At 45.0% G+C, this 13,941-nt stretch overlaps 1 protein-coding gene across 4 annotated transcripts in view; it reads right to left on the bottom strand.

Annotated features, from left to right (window-relative positions):
* TNS3 (tensin 3) overlaps window positions 1–13,941 on the bottom strand; it is a 238,915-nt gene that overhangs the window by 126,192 nt on the left and 98,782 nt on the right. The window contains exon 1 of one of the 4 annotated variants that reach the window (XM_040081257.1): window positions 8,552–8,665. The exons of the other annotated variants lie outside the window; for them this stretch is intronic. The gene's annotated coding sequence lies outside the window, so the exon portion shown is untranslated. Of the gene's footprint in view, window positions 1–8,551; window positions 8,666–13,941 lie in introns of those variants that run through there. 4 annotated transcript variants of the gene reach the window in all.

Genomic DNA, 13,941 nt, shown 5'->3' with positions numbered 1-13,941 from the left:
GAGTCGTATGATGACTGTCACGCACTTGCTGCGCCTTTGCCAGCAGGGGTAAACCCCAGAGGCCTTAAGGCCTTGGAGATTTGGCAGACTGATGTCACTCAAGTTGCCAAGTTTGGACGGCTCTTTGACACTTTCTCCTCTGCAATGTGGGCTTCTGCTCACACTGGAGAAAAAACCCATGATGTCATTGCCTACTGGAGGGAGGGCTTTGCCGTTCTAGGCGTACCTTCTGCTGTGAAGACTAACAATGGTCCTGCTTACACCTTGCAGAAGGTTCCGCAGTTCCTGCAGTTGTGGGGTGTGTCACACAAGTTTGGTATCCCTCATTCTCCGACTGGTCAAGCCATTGTAGAAAGTGCACATGGTACTCTAAAGCGGGTTCTTCAAAAACAAAAACAGGGAATGCAGGGTGAAACCCCACACAGTCGGTTGGGAAAAGCTTTGTATATCATCAATCACCTTACGGTGCCACAGAATTCCAACCATCCTGTCATTTTGAACCATCATCTTTGGTTACAGGCTTTGGACAAGATGCATAAGCCTTGAGTGAAGGTTCGGGTGTGTAATTTAGTCACCAAAGAGTGGGAAGGTCCCTACGACCTTATCGCATCGGGGCGCGGGTATGCGTGTGTATCCACAGATACTGGGGTATGCTGGGCACCTGCAAAGTATGTTTGTCCCAACCTGCGACCGCAAAAGGAAAATCTGGCCAATAGGCAAGCTGGAGACTGTGACCAGAATGGAAGTCATCAAGTGAATGAACCATCGAGTCATGACTCAGATGCAGATGACACGAGTGATCACTCTGATGGTCCCTCCACAAACAGAAACTGAACATTGTTCATTTTTCTTTTTTCTTTTTCTTTTTTGTAATGGAAAAAGAGTGAGATGTTGCCATATTATGTGAGCTTTTGTGAGATGTTTACAGCTCTGTGACTGAATTTTCCCACAGCCTGTAATGTAAACATCTTGTTTTCCACATTTCTTTCTGATGATAGTCAACTGATGGACTTCTAGCCTGGCCAGTGAGATGGAGAGGTGGTAACCTTGTTCACCAATCCCTGGTCATTCTTCAAAATCTATAAAAGCAAGATCTTTGTAAATAATAAAGTTCTTTCTTCAGCCTTCATCTTGTGGAGTCAAATCTGTGAGTATTTACTCATGTCCTCTAGCGACATATATATACTTGTACATACACACACACAAGCACAGGTATCATTTCCATAGCCACTGGACCAATCCTTTCAAGATGTCTCCTGAGTTCATTCAGTTCATGACTGTGAATTCTATGTGTCCTAGGTGTCTTCTAGGGCAAAAGGGCTGGTGTGCTGTTGATTGCTGTTGGGTGATTGCAAGCTACATCAGGAGTTAATGACTGGTGTATCCGGAGCAGTCCATTCTCACTGTTCATGGCAGTTATGGCATACCATAGCAGTGTCATTCAGCAACCAACATTATAAAATGTAGTATAACTTACTGTTCTCACCCAAAAATCAAATCCCCTTGAGGTACACACCACATTTCACAGTCCCTCTGCATTACACAAGTGCACCCAGATCCTCGAGTAAAAACAATCTCATGGATGGATTTGCCTTTGCTTGAAGGAGAACTAATTCAAACTGTTTTCCCTAATATATTCCTTATGCACCACAGGGTCTTTATTCCATTCTGCAGTATATGGAGGTTTTGACTGGGCAGGGCCAGCTCAACTGGTAGAGTTCTAGTGTTAACTAACCAGGTGGCCTCCTCTACATCTCAGTGTTTGAAGGTTCCACCATCCATTGTTTTCAATATGGTTTTTAACAGTCCGTTGTAACATTTAGTTTTCCCAGAGGCTGATGCATGATAAAGAGTATGATACACCCACTCCATATCATACTCTCTGGCCCAGATGTCTGAGGCAATTTTTGAAATTAGTCCCCTTGTCCAACTTACTTCTTTCTAGGGTAGCATGTCTCCACAGGACTTGCTTTTCAAAGCCCAAGATGGTGCTCCTGGCAGTGGCATGAGGCACAGGGTACATCTCCAGCCATCCAGTGGTTGCTTCCACCATTGTAAGAACATAGCGCTTGCTTCACTGGGTTTGCACAATCAGTCTGCATACCATGCACAACGATTATCCCTCATACTGCAGAGGTTTTGCCCACCTGGCCTGCTTGATTGTAGACTATTTCAGTTACAGATATCCTGAGAGACAGAGCTTAGGATTAAATCCACCTCTCAATCACAAGCCTATTTGTATGTTTCATCTCTTCTCTCATAATCCGAGGTGTCATGGGCCCACCAAGCCAGAAATAATTCACCCTTATGTTGGCAGTCCAGATCCACCTGAAACTCTTTAATCTTGGCAGCTTGATCCACCTGTTGTTGCAACGTTCTTTGGTAGCCTGACTCTTCAGTATGTGTGCATCTAGATGAGGTACTTTTGCAGCCAATTTCTCTATGCAGGTAGCAATGTCTTGCTGTGATTCAACAGCCTGGATAGGTTTACCTCTGTGCTACCAATTAATCTTTTTCCACTGGTACAGACACCCCCACAGAGCACTTGCCACCGTCAGTGTACAGGTAGAGTGCAGGCCATTTCTCTCATTCAGCGATATCTAAAGCCCACTGGATGCCTTTCAGCTATGTGACTTGACTTGATCCATCTTGTCCCTCAATAGCTTCTGCAACTTGTGAGGACTCCATGTAGCTGCTTTCTGTTTTCAGTATATGCCTACAACACAGCAGGTATTGTATACAACCAAACTGTTGGTAAAGAGAGCACATTGCTTTTAATTTTCTGGTGCAGGTTATATAGTGAGGCCTTCTCAGCACGTCACCTTCTCCTCCTGCTTCTCTGACGTTAGTATAAAATTTTTGCCTTCGGGCCAGTTTGTGTTGACTTCCAAGATCCCTGGGCAATTTGGGTTTCCTATTCAAGCTAGCTGTGTGATCAGCATGACTCACTCCATGAAGCATCAGTGGCATATGTGAAACATCCTTTAAACATCCAATCCAGCACTGGCAGTTGAGGTGCCAAGAGGAACTGTGCTTTCAGTGTCAATCTGTGTCAATCACTTCTGAAGCAGCTCAACCTCCTGCATAAGCTGCCAGATCTCTTTTTCAGTAGGGGTGTAGCAGGCCTCAGATCCCCAACCACAGGGCTTGTCCTTAGGTCTCCCCAGGCACTTTTTGCCAAACACTCCAGAAAGAACCATTCTCCTCAGCTGCAGTATAGTATATTTCACATCTTATCCTGTCCAGACTGGCCCAAGGGCTATTGCATGAGCAATCTTTGGTTTGCTCAAAAGCTTGTTGTTGCTCAGGACCACACTTAAAATAACTTTTCTTCCAGGTCACTTATTAGGGAGGCCTTACAATCTAACTGAAATCTGAAAACTGCATCCTCCAAAAACCTATAATGGCTAGGAAAGCCTGTGCTTCCTTCTTGTTGGTTGGTGGGGTTATTAGTTGCTATTGTCTTGACCACATCCATTGGAATCTGACAACACTCATCTTGCCATTTTACTCATAAAATCTGAATTTCCTGGGCAGGTCTTTTGACCTTACTCTGCTTTATGGCACAACTGGCCTTCAGGAGGACCTGGATTATCTTCTCACCCTTCTCAAAAATTTCCTCTACTGTGTAACCCCACAGAATGATGTCATCAATGTGTTGTCTGGATCAGTACATGGCGAATAGTGGGGCAGTTTCCAGTCCTGGGGCAGTCCATTCTGGGTGTACTGGACATCCCTCCAGGTAAAATTAAACTGTCACCTGCACTTTGTTGCTAAAGGAATGGAGAAAAATGCATTAGCAATGAGAAAGGGTGACACCACTTTGCTGCCTTGGACTCCATAGTGAAGTTCCAGCATGTCCAGCACTGCAGCACTCAGAGATGGTCTCCACTCTCCAATGGACTTATGCACTGGCCATACAGGACTAATAAAGGGTGAGCAAGTCTTGCTGGCCACTCCCTGGCTCTCCAGTAGATGAACCATCTTATGAACGTGGATCATGGTGTCCCAATTTGTTGCAGTACTGTCAAGGGTACACTGTTGTGGTTGTGATTGGTACCTATTGTTTCTTGATTCCCAGAAGCCCCAAACCAGAAGGGTCCTCTGAGAGACCAGGCAAGGTGTTTAGCTGTGCAGTTTCCTCTGTCTCCAAAGCAGCTATCCCAAAAGCCCAGCAATGACCTTTTGGGTCCTCAAAATACCTTTTCCTGAGGTAATCTATGCCAAAGATGCACAGGGTCTCTGGACCAGTCACAGCTGGGTGTTTTTGTCCTTCATTCCCAGTAAGTTCACTACAGCTCCCATTACAGTCAGCTGTCAGCCCAGAAATCACAGAAGATTCTACCCCTAATTATCTCGATGGCATTGGGGTACATTGTGCACTGGTGTCAACTAAAACCTTACACTCATGTAGGCCTGATGTGCCAGGCCATGGGATCCATGCAGTCCAATAAAATAGACTGTCCCTTTCTTCCACCTGGTGGTAGGAGGGGAAGGTAGGGCCCCTCCTTGTAACAGTACTTATTGCCCATTTCTTGCAAGTATAGAGCATTGGAAGTAGCATCAGTCCTCCTATTCTGTCTGAGGACTTACTCACTGGAAATTGGAGCAGGATTTATCCTTGAAGAATTTGCTGCAGTAGTTGTGCTTCCTCTCAACTCACACACCAGTGCTGTTAGGACAGAGGTGGGTTTTCTATTCCACCTCCATACATCCTCTCCATGGTTATGCAGGTAAAACCATTATGACAGATATAGCTAGACTATATCTGCACAGATGACTTGGCTTAACAGATACCAGCTCGACCAGCCTAGCTTGAAGTAAACAAGTACTTATCTGATGATAGGCTGGATTCAAATCCAGATTCAAACTCAGCCAACCCTTTTGAAGCATGGATACAACTATGTCATTGTCTAGTGAGCTAGGCAGAATTGAGACCCTTGACCAATCATGCCTGTAAGTGCAGGAAATTTGAAAGCCCTATAAAAGGAGCTGCTGAACAATAAACGGTGCTGTTGCTGCATCATCTTTGGTGTATTAATGTTGCATCCCTGTCTCCTTTAACAGCAACATCTCGTGACCCTGATGTGATAGCAACAAGTGGCCACAGTATTGCAGGGAGACAGGGCTGCGGTTTAGTGCCACAGAGCGGCAGCATTGCTGTGGACAGCTGATGAGGCTGCAGAAGGTGGCAGGATAGTGCTGCAGGGCAGCAGGATTGTTGTGGGAGCCAGTGAGGCTGTGAAAGGGGGTAGGATATTACTGCAGGCAGCAGAATTGTTGCAAAGTGCTGGTGGAGCAGCAGATATTGCTGCAGAAGGCAGTGGAGTGAGCTGTGTGGGTCTAGAACCCCCCTTAGTGGAATACAGATGCTGCTGGGAACATGATAGCGCAGGGTTCTGTTGGAGTCCAGGGCATTCCTTTGGCTGCCCTGGAGGGTCAGAGACCTGGACGGGGGGTCTGGGACCATGGCCCAGAGGGACATTGGCTTTGATCTCAGTCCATGGGAAGGGCTTCCTGCACTGCGGGAAGGATTGCAAGCCACAAGAGTGTGAAAGATAGTAGTTTAGCTTATCACAGGGTAAGAAAACAGTAGGTTTGGGTTCTTAGTATGGAAGTGAATGGGAGCAAGATGGAGGATTTGGGGCGTTGTCTCCTGCTTCTTCTTTCTTCTTCCCTCACTCCATTTTCTGCAGTGACGGTGGCACAAAGTAGTTTCAAGAGATTGGGTCAAAGTAGGGATGATCTTTTTAGTATAAATGATAGGTATTGGCAAATAATGACACATAAAGAACACATAGCAATTAGTATAAAAGATGGCGACAGCCCAGTCCGGGGGGAGTCAACAGATGCCCGAGCAGCTGCACAGACCTTTGTTGGGCACTGAGAAAATTGTAAGATAAGCAACAATAAACAAAGCACGCAACCTTGAAAAATCAGAACCTGAAGACTCTGTCTCTTTTTTACATCTGGCTCAGGGCTTTGCAGAAGGCAAAATGACTCTAAAACCACCTGAATCTCGGAACTAAAAACCAAGAGGGTTCAACACCACAAGATCCCACTCTGCAGGTATGCACTATCTTTCATAAAAAGATATGGAAAAAACATGACGAGCAGGCTCTTCTGGCCCTGCTGATATGGTGTGAGAGCCACAAATTAATTGTGTCCAAAGGGGATGCACTAGACTTAAAAACTTGGGAGTGGGCTGGCCGAGATACACTTGCCACAGCCTCCATTGGTGATGACACAGCCATTAACATTATAAAACCCTGGAGGCTCATCATGGACTTATTATGAGAGCAGGAGTCAAAGACAACAGAGCGTTTGCCGCTGGCACCACCCACCGATGCAAGCAGCAAAAGCACAGTGCCAATGGAGGCAGCAGGAGGCACAGACGCTGCACCGGGCAAGCAGGAGAGGAGGACAGGCGAAGAACTCACAGTGTGCTGTGAAACCACCTGGGATCATACCACCACCCCCTGCAGGGATGCCACCTCAGTGGAGCATCCCTCAGTCATCCAGGACCGTGTCACCATCCCCGATGGGGACACACTGCCAATGGAAAGTGCAGCAGACAAACCATGCTCTCCCACTCCATGCTCTGCCACCCCATGTCCTGCTGGACCAGCGGAAATCCCTGAGACTGCCCCGTGTTCTACCACCCCATGTTATACTGCTGCTTGATGTGCCATGTCGGCAGAAACCTCTGTGACCGTTCCCAGCTGCTTGTGAGACTGTGTGGCTGCTATGAGATGCCTGCTTGCCAGGGGGTTGCGCTTGCTACTAGCTGCTGCAAAGGCACCAGTTGCTAGCTCCTGCCAGGTGCCCAGCCACCACCGAGCCCTCGGACCCTGCAAAGCCCCATCTGCCACTCAGCCACGCTCTGTGACACACACAACCCCCCCAACTGTACTAGCTCTGTCACCACACTGCAGGGACACTTGGCTCTTGCTGAAACAGGGCTCCCTATAGCTCTTTCAACTGCACCTGTGCAAGGATTTCATCAGTGCTTTCAAGAACCATCTACACCCCCTGCTACCAAACACACACCAGGATCACCTCCTCCTGAGATGGAATGGGCCAGCTCCAAGACCACGCCTCACACCGAGGCTATGCAGGGCATGGCTGCACCTCTGACCCAGCCTCCATGGGGCATGGCTCCACCTCCAACCCAACCTCCATGGGGCATGGCTCTATCTCCAACCCAGCCTTCGTGGGCAGGTCTGGAAAATGTGTCACCAGGAGTTCCTGGAGATGCAATACCCAGAAGCAAAGCCACTGTCCTGAGCACATCGCCCCTGCCAAAGTTAGACCAGGCCCTGGAATATATACCAGCAAGGGATGCAAGGGATACCAGCAGAGAAAAGACAGAACCATTATCTCCCTGTGGAACACTGTGATATCACTGCAATCACTACACTGCCGACAACTTTGTCCGATCCTGTGTGAGTCTGGCAAAAAGTAAAACAGTTAGCTATGACTAGTGGGGACTATGAAGGGGTAGAACTCAGTAATGCACCCATGTCATGGGGCTGGGAGCCTAAGGACCGGACAGTTGCTGTTTATCCAGTAATAAGAGGCAATGGAACTACTGACAAGTACACCCTCTTCCAGTGGCCACTTCTCTCTGAACTGCATCAGCTTGTGGCCAAGCATGATTTGGGTTCTACTGCCATTACTAACATGCTATGATTCCTAACCACTGAGGAGGTAACTCCTTTTGATATAAAGCATCTTGCCAAATTAATATTTACAACGGTCCAATATATGGTGTTCAAAACTACGTGGAAGAGCAGTGCTGAAAAACAGGAGGTAAAGAATCTAAAGGTTCGACAAGAAGACTCATGTTGTAAGGCAGGGGTCCCTCATCTTCTGGGATTGCCACTAGTGGGAGATCCCCAACTCCAGGCTAGATTGCATCCCTTAATACTGGTCCAGGTGAAAGATTTGGAATTGCAGGCACTGCTTAAGGTAACTAACATGGCAAACCCAACACAAACATATTCCAAAATCAGACAAGGAGTCAAAGACTCATATGTACAGTTTACAGAGAGATTACAAGGTGCTATGAAAAAAAAAAAAAAAAAGAATTGTTAATGTTGAAGTCAGAAATTATCTAATTTTGCAATTGGCAAAGAACAATGCCAATGAGGACTGCTGAAAGGTCATAGAACTGCTACCTAATGAAAATCCATCAATAAATGAATTGATAAATGCCTGCAATAAGGTTGGATCTAATTCTTGTAACATGACCATGCTAGCAGATTCCACAGCAGATTCTATGAAGGTAACATCTCAGTTCTACAGCTATGGACAACAAAGCCACCTGAGAGAGAACTGTCCCCACAAGTCCGCTCCAATGGGGATGTGTCAAGGACAAAGGAATATGATCATTAATTGCAACCGATGTGGGAAACCTCGTCACATGGCCAGGCAGTGCAAATACAAAGTCTAAACTAATAAACAATCTTTTAAATAATCCTTTAAGAACCAGGGAAATGGATGACCAGACACGAGAGGAAGACATGTGAAGACACAAGTATCTCCTCACCTTCCTGTGCAAGCTTATGCGACTGGCTCACAGGAAGGACTCAAGGAGCTGAAAAGGATGTTTCCACCTCCATCTCAGTAACTATTACCACCTTAAAGGTACATGAAGTCTTTCTTGAGGCACAGGGGCCTAACAGAGTGCACTGTCAATTGGAAGATCTAGTGCCACCTTGCAAGGCATCTATGCGCACACTGGTGTTATAGATGTAGGCTTTACAGGACAAATACTTGCAATGGTTTCCACCTCTATTCCAACTGTGACTAGCCCTGAAAAAAAGATAATTATATTTTTTAAATTATCTTATTTTAATTATCTTAATTAGCTTATCCCTTTAAAGTTTTGTGTCCCAAATACAGATTCCACAGTGCAAGGACACCAAGGCTTTGGGTCAACAGGTTGTGCTGGCTTGAAAGCAAAACCAGCAAGAGACTCCAAATCAGAAAAAAACAATTTAATAGGAGGGAAAAAAAAAAAGGTAAAATAAAATAAAATAAAATAAAATAAAATAAAATAAAATAAAATAAAATAAAATAAAATAAAATAAAATAATAAAATAAATGCAATAATACGAAAGATCACTGACAGAGTCAGAATACAACCTGATACCCTATGGTGGTGGTAGCAGTCCAGATGAAGTGGTCTTGTTGAAGCAGTGATCCCGTAGAAAGGTCTGGTAGCTCTTGTCCTCTGGGAATCCAGTGAGCTACCTGTGCTGTCCCAAATTCCAGATTATATCCAGGTGGGAATGCTTGGCTCCTCTCCCTGGGCAGAGCATCTCACAATGGGCTGATATCATTCTATGAGTCATGCGGCAAGGCACTGATGGCCCATTAACAAAAGGTAGTCTGGAGGGAGGGGGCAAGAGAAACACTGCCAAACCTAGTTTCAACAGCCCACGTTGATGGTGATGTAATACATACTTTGGGCACATCTTACATCATAACCTAGGACACAGGTGAACCTTAGGTGCTTTGGATCCAGGTTGTGGGTAAGCAGAGGCCCAACATGGTGTGTATTGTCACAATGCCTCAAGCAAAGCTACCCCAAATAAAGGTCAGTGGCATGATTGACAGAGGGCCATATGTCACCATCATCTCTACCCACACTTGGCCTCCATCGTGGCCCACTCAGCCTATAGGATCCACTCTTGCTGGCCTCGGAGGGATCACATGGAACTGTCTGAGCAGCAAACCTGTTTTGATAAAAAATCCTGAGGGACAAACAGCTACCATTTGACTTTACATTACTGCAGCACCACTTAACCTGTGGGGGAGGGATGTTTTATCTGCCTGGGGAGTCCAGGTGGGGACAGATTTTTAATGGGGGTTACTGCTTTAAGGGGTGTGAAATATCCCACACTACGCCTAAAATGGCTTATCCTTTAGCTAGTGTGGGTACCACAGTTGCCCTTTGAGAAAGAGAAGTTACATGTCCTTAGGTCTTTGGTGCAGGAATAATTGGATCAAAAACACATAGAGCCATCTAAGAGCCCTTGAAATAACCCAGTATTTGTTATAAAAAAGAAGTCTGTTAAATGGAGGTTGCTTCATGACTTCAGAAAGATAAATTCATCCATGGAGAGCATGGGTGCCCTCCAGCCTGGTATGCCATCTCCTACCAAGATACCTGCCAACAGGGATATTCTAATTGTGGACCTGAAAGATTGTTTCTTTACTATTTCATTGCATCCAGATGATACCCCAAAGTTTGCTTTTACCCTGCCTTCTATTAATAACACTGCACCAGTGCATCAATGGAAAGTACTTCCTCAAGGTATGAGAAACAGCCCTACAATTTGTCAGCAGTACATTGCAACAGGCACTCTCATCAGTGAGAGAACGATTTCCAGGGGCATACTTTTACCACTACATGGATGACATTTTGATTGCAACCCAAACCAAATAAGGATTCTCACAGATTCAGCCAAGCCTGTTGCAAGCATTTAAAACATTTGGGCTTGAAGTAGCACCAGAAAAGGTACAGCAGCAACCATCTTGGAAGTACCTTGGACTCAAAATTATGGATCAGACCATTTAGCTCCAGACAATTCAATTCTCAACAAAAATTCAAAATTTAAATGATGCTCAAAAATTTTTGGGTACCATCAACTGGCTCAGACCCTATCTAGGGTTGACCACTCCACAATTAGTACCCTTCTTTCACCTTCTAAAGGGTGGTTGTGATCTAACTTCTCCCGGGAAGTTAACCCCAGAGGCAAAGGCTGCTCTTGAGATAGTAGAGCAGACCATCTACTATCTTGAGATAGTAGAGCAAGCCATCACAGACAGATCTACCAAATATGCCTAGAACTGTATATTACTGTGTTTATTTTCACTGTTGATTTCCATCCTACTGCTATTATTGGACAGTGGGATAGTCAGTGGTCTGACCCTTTGCGTGTTTTAGAATGGATGTTGCTACCTCACCAGACTAGAAAAACAGCCCCCATCATTTTTGAATTAATTGCCCAGTTAATCATGAAGTGTCATCAAAGGTGTTCACAATTGACTGCAAAAGATCCTTCAAAAATCATTATACATGTGACGCAAGAATTTGAGTGGTGTTATGCCAACAGCACTTCTTTGCAAAGTGCCTTACAAAATTTCTCAGGGAAAATTGTCTATCATTTACTGAATCATACATTACTGCAAATGAGTAAAACCACTGCACTACCCCTAAAACCCTTAACAGTCGCACACCCTTAAAAGGTATTACTGTGTTTACTGATGGTTCTGGGAAAACAGGAAAGGCAATTGTGACATGGAAGGAAGAAAGCAAATGGCAAACACTGAAAGGTTATGAGAATGGGTCAGCTCAGTTGGTGGAGCTATGAGCTGTAGCTATGGCTTTTCAGTGTTTTCCCCATACCCCTTTAAATATTGTCATGGACTCTGCCTATATTTGCTGACACATAACACAGAGATTAGACCAAGCTCTGTTGAAAGAAATAGACAATTATTTGGCCTACTAAAAAGTTTGTGGCACACCATACAAACAAGAAACTACCCATACTACATTCTACACATTACAAGCCATACATATCTCCCAGGTTTCATTACAGAGGGCAATGCCCAAGCAGATCACCTAGCTAGCCCTGCTTGGACAGCACCACAGCCAGACATGCTGGCATAAGCAAAAGCCTCACACGACTTCTTTCATCAAGTTGTTCAAGCTCTGCAGAGCCAATTTCTGCAATCGTGCACAGAGGCTCGTAACATAGCCAATACTTGTGCTGACTGCCAAGGCCACACTGCACCACCACAGATGGGAGTTAATCCTCATGGCTTAAAAGCTTTACAAATCTGGCAGACTGATGTCACCCATATTCCTGAGTACAGACAATTAAAATACGTGTAGGTATCAATTGATATCTTTTCCTCTGCCCTGTGGGCATCAGTCCACTCAGGAGAAAAAGGCTAGGATACCATCGCATATTGGTGATTAGCCTTTGCTGCTTTGAGCATCCCTCATAACATCAAAACAGATAATGGACCTGCATAAGCATCACATAAAAACTAGACAATCTCTTACAGCTCTGGGGCATGTCAGACCAAACTGGTATACCCCATTTAGCAGCTGGACAGGCCATTGTTGGACATGCACATGGCACTTTAAAACACATCTTAGATAAACAAAAGAAGGGAATGTGTAGTGAAACCCCCCAGAGCAGAGTAGTGAAAGCTGTTTACACCTTAAATGCCTTAATAGCACCAGAACAATCCCCAAACCCAGTAATCTTAAATAATTTCCTATCACTGCTCAGGTCCAGAGACAATATCTTCCTGATGAAGCTCCAGCAGGCATCGTGGAGCAGTGAGTTAAACAACTCATGCAATTGATGCATAGTGTTCTGGGATCTTTTTGAGATGACAAGTTTTAAGACAAAACCTGAACTGGACAAGTTGCTTTGCCTGTTAATTTTCCCACAGTTCTAAAGTTGAAATGTTTCTTCTTCATAGAGTTAAGTTGTAAGTTTGTAACTACCAAATAATAAGCCTACAATGTGCCAATTTGAAAGCTTGCATTGTTGATAATCCAGCCTGACCATTATTGGGAATGGATGTAACATTTCCAGTGATATATGAGATGCATCTCTGGCTAGGAGAGGCTAGGCTTGTCGAGTTAGGTAGAATCATATGTGTAATAATGCTGTCCTGTCATCTTTTCTGCAAAGGGCCCTTGCAGGTAAGAGAACAGAGAACACTTTGCATTTTTATTAAAACTGAGAAGCGGAAACTGTGACAGATATAGCTGGACCAAATCTGCACAGATGACTTGGCTTAACAGATACCAGCTCGACTAGCCTAGCTTGAAGTAAACAAGTCCCTAGACACAGCAATGATAGGTCAGATTCAAACCCAGTCAGAGGACCTCAGCCAACCCTTTTGAAGCATGGATACACCTTATCACTGGCCAGTGAGCAAGATGGAGTTGAGACCCTTGACCAATCATGTCTGTTAAGTGCAGGAAATTTGAAAGCCCTATAAAAGGAGCTGCTGAACAATAAACGGTGCTGTTACTGCATAATCTTTGGTGTGTTAATGTCGTGTCCCTGTGTCCATCAACAGTGACAAAACCACAGGTTACTTTGTGGTGTGTACCCTCTCTCTTGAGCAGGACAATGCTTACTGCTAATAACAGAGACTGGTCTGTATTGGCAGGGCATGGGACACTTCTTTAAATTGCTGGTAGTCTTCTTTAAATTGCAGGAGGTCCTGGGGGAGTCTTTCCACAGACAATAGGCAGGCCTATAAGGAGGAAGAGATACTTTCTTCATATAGTCAGAGTTTGGTAAACAAATTATCCACTCTTTGTTCACCTTCTCTCCATGATATTGTTAGTGAGTTCATATACAGCACTGATGCACTTCCTAGGAACTTCCATCACATGTGGTGTTTGTGTACACTGGACTTCATCTGGATTTATAGGGAATTGCTCATTATTTTCATCCTTATAAAGTACCTCCAGCACAGCTAATTCTCTCAAGTTTTGGATACCTTTCTCCATGGTGTTTGTCATGGGTTAGTACAGTTTAGTTTTTTAGTTATAGAAGAATGTAGAATAATTCTCCAGGTCAGGACCTGGGAATTTCTTTGGAAGAGACAGCAACCTATCAGAGAGTTAGTTGGAATATTGGCGTCTGTTCTAATCACTGAAATTGTTGGCTGCGACTTTGGGAAGTACCATATAAAACCCTGTGAATTTCCTGTAGGTGGGTCTTTTTTCCTTCTTTCCTTTGGCCAGGGAGAGACAGGTAACATCGAGCTGGGCCTGCTGCTCCCCCCTTTTAGGGGGGAGCTGGCCTGGAGCCTGGCTGGATTCCATCGACTCCCGGGTGAAGGCAGGAGGGGGGGTGGGGGAAGGAGAGGTTGCTGCTTTGTAACAGCTGC

This window comes from Hirundo rustica, chromosome 1, assembly GCF_015227805.2.
Source record: "Hirundo rustica isolate bHirRus1 chromosome 1, bHirRus1.pri.v3, whole genome shotgun sequence".
Lineage (NCBI taxonomy): Eukaryota > Metazoa > Chordata > Aves > Passeriformes > Hirundinidae > Hirundo > Hirundo rustica.
The sequence above is the reverse complement of the archived record's forward strand: the minus strand, read 5'-3'. Positions and strand labels throughout refer to the sequence as shown.